Source organism: Paramormyrops kingsleyae, chromosome 7 (genome assembly GCF_048594095.1).
Source record: "Paramormyrops kingsleyae isolate MSU_618 chromosome 7, PKINGS_0.4, whole genome shotgun sequence".
NCBI classification, from domain to species: domain Eukaryota; kingdom Metazoa; phylum Chordata; class Actinopteri; order Osteoglossiformes; family Mormyridae; genus Paramormyrops; species Paramormyrops kingsleyae.
In genome coordinates this window covers 29,867,856-29,874,083 of record NC_132803.1, presented here as the reverse complement: position 1 = coordinate 29,874,083, position 6,228 = coordinate 29,867,856, and the positions used below count along the sequence as shown (strand labels likewise).

The 6,228-nt window shown below is 55.4% G+C and overlaps 1 long non-coding RNA gene across 1 annotated transcript; it reads left to right on the top strand.

Moving 5' to 3' along the window:
• The first annotated feature begins 801 nt into the window (after window positions 1–801).
• Window positions 802–3,212, top strand: LOC140592035 (uncharacterized). Its single transcript, XR_011992262.1, has 3 exons — window positions 802–887; window positions 1,076–1,146; window positions 3,113–3,212. It is a non-coding gene; the product is annotated as an uncharacterized lncRNA (long non-coding RNA).
• Window positions 3,213–6,228: the final 3,016 nt, after the last annotated feature.

Sequence of the window (6,228 nt, the reverse complement as noted above, 5' to 3'; positions counted from 1 at the left end):
CTCAAAGTTTGGAGAGGCTAATCCCTTTCTTATATAAATAGCCGCCGATGGAGGGAGTATCTGCTGCACGGCTCTCCAGCCCTTCTGTCCCCGAAGCCGCAGCCAGGATAAGCTGAGTCTTGGACGGGCTCGCGGGGCTGCCTGGGGTCTGCCACTGTGCCGGCCGCCAGTGCAGATGGAGGGCAGAGCTGGCCGATGCCAGCTTGTCAGTCGGATTAAAACGACTCATTTATTCGATGAAGAATCTCGCAAAGCGACTGGCCCGGGGAGGGGTGCGGTGGGGGCAGGGGGTGCGGGGGAGTTGGGATTGAGCTCCAAACTCACCATCCTCCCCCTACCCCCACCCCTTCAGATAAACTCCGGCACCCCACCCCGCATCATTTCTCTACCCCCTTTACCAGCGGCGTCGCGCCTGCCAGCAGCCATTACCTCAGTGTACGGAAGGCAGTCGGCAGGGTGGCGCCCCCCAGTGCCCGGGTGACAGATTGCAGCTCGGCACCGGTGGCGGAGGAGGAGAGGGTCTTTTCGGCGATTGGCTCGGGTGGCCGGGAAGTGGGGGCCCGTGGGACGGAGGACGGGAAGCGAGAGGGAGAGAGAGGGAGATAGATCGAGAGCGCTTGACAAGAGCCGGCTGCGTGACCTTTCGCGTCGGGTGAATTACTTAAAGGGCCCGCTGCTCTGGCTTTGGAGGTCACGTCTGTCGACAGGTTCTTGCCCAGCTGCGGGGGCAGGTAGAGGACAGGGCCCAGTCCCCCCGCCTCCCCTAAAAGCCCCCGCTGCTCTCCGGTGACGCCGGGCGGTGGAAAAGGCTGCAGCGTGGGTTGCTCTTGGGACAGCGGCCACCGCACGTCACACCGATTGCCGAGGCAGGGACGTCCCGCCAACAGGTCAGCTGCTCCCGCCTGGAGCTCTTTACGCAAACGATATTTATATTTCACCGGGTTTGCCGGGTCGCTAGCGCTTAGAAGGCATTTCCGTCACAGTGATTTCCGCGGTTCCTCTCATTCGTTTATTAAAACACTGATTTTTTTTTTTAACTAAAGGCACTCGGGTTAAGTGCTTTTTTCTCTTGCAGGCATGCTGCTACAGTCACTCCAGGGATCTGCCAAGTTCTGCACCTAAATCCGGTTCCTTCCGCATAAACAGGTACGCATTCGCGGCAAACGATTCACCCCACAATACTGACATAATAGATTGAAGACGAAACAGAACTAGGGCCCGGCAGGCCCGTTTCCAGGGTTTCGGGGGGGGGGGGGGGATACGACTACCCTGTCCATATCAGGTGTCCTTCATTCATCCTCCGCATCGGAACAAAAAGGAGAGGACAAAGCCTGGCACAAAAAAAATCATGGCTTCTGCCCAACATGGATGAAAGCGAACACACCCCCCTCCCTGCACGGCCCCCCCCCCAAAAAAAAACAAACCGGCGAAGAAGCGTCACGAAGACAGTTTGCCGACGTCCAGTCATGGCCGGAAGCCTCGTGACAAAGTGAAAATGCCGTTAACGTTATGAGGTTTGTAATTTGCAGTCGGCAGGTGGCCGAAAGTTTTCATTTAATTCCATCCTGAGTGGCGCTTCGAGAGAAAATGGGGAGCCGCTAATTAAACAATTTACAGGCTGAAATGGCAGAGCTGGTCACCTGTGGTCCACTATTTAGGGGCAATTGACACCGTGCGCGGTAGCCCTTTCAGGCAACACACCTTCGCGGTGCCACTCCACAGATGTAACAGACCCCACTGTACGTCCTACAGGTGTCCAAAGAGCAGAACCCCCAAGGGTCATAAAAGGGGCCCAATTTTCAATCTACACCTATATTTTCCATAATTTTTTTCTCTTTGATTTCTCTTCTTTACAGAACGTCGGGGTCTCATCCTCACGGACGGTATAAATATTTTACGGGAAAGAGAGTGGATCCGGAAGGCACTGTCGGATTCTGCGGACGCACTCGCGTCGCGCGGTTGAGCAGCGCCGGGGGGAAAACGCCGGACGGAGGCGAGAAAAACGGATTACGTAACGATGGAAAAACACCCACGGTCTCGGGCAGCCCGCCGGCCAAAAGGGAAAGGAGCGTTTCCTCTGTCAGGGAGGGGTTAACGGCAGGACCGCCGCTTGCCAACAGCCTTCCGCCTTTTAAATCCCAGCTCCTCACGTCCCGGCCAGCCTACAGGGAGGGGGGCCGGAGTTTGGAAAGGCTTCACCGGGTCTAATTACTCCCGATAGCTGTAATTTACAGGTTGGCAGCGGGGGGAAATCGGCAAGATTCACACTTCCGTGGGTCAGCATCTGTCGCTGTTGCGCTCCGCGCGGTGGCGGCGGCGGGCCGGAGAGCGGTAAACAAGGAGCGGCGTGTGACGGATTAGCGCGCGCCGGCTAAAGGACCTTCCACTGACACATCATTTCTCTCACTCTGCGAATTTGTTTTGCAGCAGCTGTCACCAATAAAATGGAAAAGCAGGCGGGGGTGGGGGGTGCTTTTGTTCCAGTTCCAGGGAGGCTGGATGGGGCAGGGGTGGGTGAGGAGCAGGGAAGTGACCTGTTTTATCAGTCAGGCTCCACTTTTCTTTTTTTTTTTAAAGAAACCAGGGCAGGTTCAACTTAAGCTGCATTTTTTTTGCTGACTTCAATAATTAGATTCTCTTAGCCTTTTTTTGGGGCCTGTTAAACAAATTGCAGGTGTCACACAGATGCGATAATTTTAGGTACATTTACATCAGCCCGTGCAGCCGGGCCAGCAGAGACACGGTGAGCACGTCGCCCACGCTAATTCTGCTAAAGTGTCTGCCATGGGAGACCAGGATTCCAAACTCTGTTGCTGCCACCCCAAGTCCCTCCCCACCACCCCCCACCCCCGGCCAATCCAGCACCCTCCCTACCCATCCAGGGGATGGATCAGCACCGGCATACGCGTTGTACCCGTGTCTCCTCATTGCCGCTCCCGCGTGGACGGGCCTTCTGTGGCTTACCACGCATTACGCCACCTTCACTCACAACATTTTTCCCGTAGCTGCGGTGGACTTGCAAACAAGCCGGCCTTCCTTATTTCCCAGTATTTTTGCCTGATCGGCTGACTAGGTGTGCCCTGCTCTAAATCTCTTATTCATATTTACACAGGCTTGTTCCAGCAAAATTGCCCTGCGCAGTACGGAGAAGCTACACAGATCACCCCAGTCGTGTTTGCTGGTAGGATGCTTCTGCAAAAATGTAGAACAACAGAGAAAAAATTTAAAAATAAAAAAGGCCGGCACCATGGTCCAGCGAAGGCCTGAAGGTAAATATTCTTGCAGGGTAGATGCCTCTTTCGGCCCGAGTGGAAGACGGATGACAAAAACAATCTCTGCTGAACCGAACTTGTAGCAGCTGTGCCTCGACTCTAGACCTCGCTACCGAAATGGGCCCAGAGGACCAGCCCACTCTGTCCCATAATCAAACCCATCCATAACATGGGCCCGGGCCTGTCCTCTTTAATATCAAACGAGGCAGGCGGGGGGCAGGAGGCGGAATGGGCAGGAGGCTATGTCAGGTGGTCTCCCGAGCCTGGGCTCCCACTGGCGCCATATGGGCGGCCCAGCACAGTTCCATTAGCACCCCCGGAGCAGGGAGAGGGCGTGTGGCGTTGGGCCCCGGCGGCCTCGCCGTGGGCCACGACCTGCCTACCGCCAGCTGCCAGGACCTAAGGCCCGGAGACGAGCCACCGGCAACGAGGGAAACGGTAGCACTGGCGCAGACGCCAAGGGGGGCTGGCGAGACGGCATCTCTGCTGAGGCGGGATCCACTTGCTGCTGCTGGTAGCCCTCCCTGCCACATGGCCACGGGACGCGGGCACGTTCCGGAACACGCCGGAAACGGAAACGTCCCTGCCGTCCAAACCGGACCGCTGCCGTCCTGACGTCTTCGCCCAGTAGGAAGTGAGCGTGCATGCGAGACGGCCAGACCGGGTGGGGTCCGCTTGTGGCCGTAGATGCCCTCACATGCACTCAGGTCGCTCTCCCCGGCCCAGACGCCTGACGGGAAGCTAAAGAGTTCCGGGAACTTCTCAAAGTGGGGCAAGTGAAAGCAGAAAAAGTAGGAGAGGAGAAAGGAAGGGAGAGAATTCAGGGCCCCGCATGGGGATGATGGCGCCTCAGCACGGACCTGCTCAACGACTGGAGGCCTTTTTTGATTAATCATACTCAGGATGAATCATTTATCTATTATTGCTACACATATACAGCATTTTGCATATATAACACTGGGGATTTTCCCTCTACTCCAATTTCACTTTCTTTGCTAGTGAGAATCGCAGGTTGTGCTGATGCTCCATTAGCATTTTCCATTAACTATCGACCCCCCCTGTAATTGACCTCCCAGACAATGAGTGCTTGATCGGCGGGTGCTTCGTGGTCTTCTTGTTGACTTGGGACCAGACGACACGTGAAGAAAAAAAAAAAAAGACCGAATTCAAACGTGTTCTCTACGACCATGCGTCAGATTTGATGCTGCAGGTCGGGGAATTAGAATGATGACCAAGTGTCTCTATGTCTGGGATCAAGGCTGTCAAACGAATCGTCACCCTGCACTGGTCTTTGGAAGCTGCAGGGCAGGTCCAAACACCTACGGGGAAACAGAACAGCAAGGAGCTCTCCAATCTGCCTAACCTACTAAGACAAGCGGTCAGACTACACAAAAATGATGAAGGTTTCTTAAATTTTCACATCGATGTGGCTCTTTGCTCATTTCTCTAAAAACAAAACACTCCCATTCGGCAGGCGTCCCAATCGCTGGCCTTCTGCTGAGGATACGGGGCTGGAGTCTTCAGGAGCAGCGGGTGACTGTGCCATGAACGAGCATCCTGCAAGAACCACGGCGGGCTGGGGGGGTGGCGGGGGGGAGGGGGACTCCGTCTCCGGGGAGACACGGCGCCTGGGGAGAGACGGCCGTGAGCCCTGATTGAGAGCGTCACCTGTCAGGTGCGGCTGGCTGCTCTCAAAGCCGGCCTCGTGCGGCTCTCCACGGGCGCCGGGGCTCCTCATCCCAGACGTGTGAGCCTGTGGGGCCCCCGCTGGCCCCCCCCAGGGGACCCTGCAGCTCCAGGCTCTGCCGCTCGCTGACTCCAGGCACACGGCTCGTGCAAAAAAAACACGCTCGCTGACCAGTCTGTTACCTGCCGCCGCGATTATCGCGGGTCGTCACATTGAGGGAAAATGTGCTGAAGTTATAATTTCTGTCCCAGTAACCCCAATGCGACTAAATGATAAAAATGCATATTTAAAGAGAATAATATATGTACATATATCCTCGTAACGCTCTCACAAAATGTGCTGTAACACCGGCACCCAAATCCCTTAAAAGGACCAGATACCTCTAGAGGGCAGAAAAGAACATTGCAGGGGGGGTGACGATTCAAGCGAGAGTTGGGAAAGGCAGACCCGGGGGCTTAGGGTAACCGAACACACCAGAGGGGAGGGGAGTTCTCAAAATCATCACGCAAGGTAGGCTTATAATAATTAATGTCACATTCTTAATGGTAAAGCATCACAGTGGTGGCCAGGGTGAGCCAGATGTATAGTTACCTACCAAACACTGGTCCCACAAGTCACACAAACAGCGTCGATCTCACTGCTGTGTCTATAAACACGACCCGAGTCACGGCTCAGGAAACCCACTTGAGGTCGTGCTGTACATCAGGAAGCTGAGAACGTGGGGGGGGGGGGGGAGGCATCCCTCCTCTTGTCCCTTAGGTGGAAATGCGGAGGCGGCAGGTGGCCTGTCCCCAGGCTACGAGACGGAAGGGGGGGGGGGGATGGGGGGGACATGAGCGGTGGCCACGGCCCCATGGAGACGCGCCGTACGTTTAATCTTTCATGTGCTACATGCAGGAACACAAACACCGTTTCATAAAGGAGAGGGGCCCGTCGTTTCCACTGGAGAAGTATCCATAAAAATAAAAGGTCACACTTCCTCAAGAAGCTCGTGAAGGACTGTCCCCGACGCCCCGTTTTACAGTTTACTATCAAACACGACGGATTTTTAAACAAAGAAGACGATCGAAGCAGATTGTCATTGAGAGATATGCCGGTTTTGTTTATCTTGGCAACGACCATTCCGCTGATGCCAAACACAGGAGACGCCGTCGTGCCCGCTTTGAGTTCCGGAAACTACTGGTGCCACGGATGACTGCTTCCCCGGCCTGCTGGCACCAGACAGAAGTCCACATCACAGAGAAGGTTCTCCGTGAGAGGCGTTCCCTG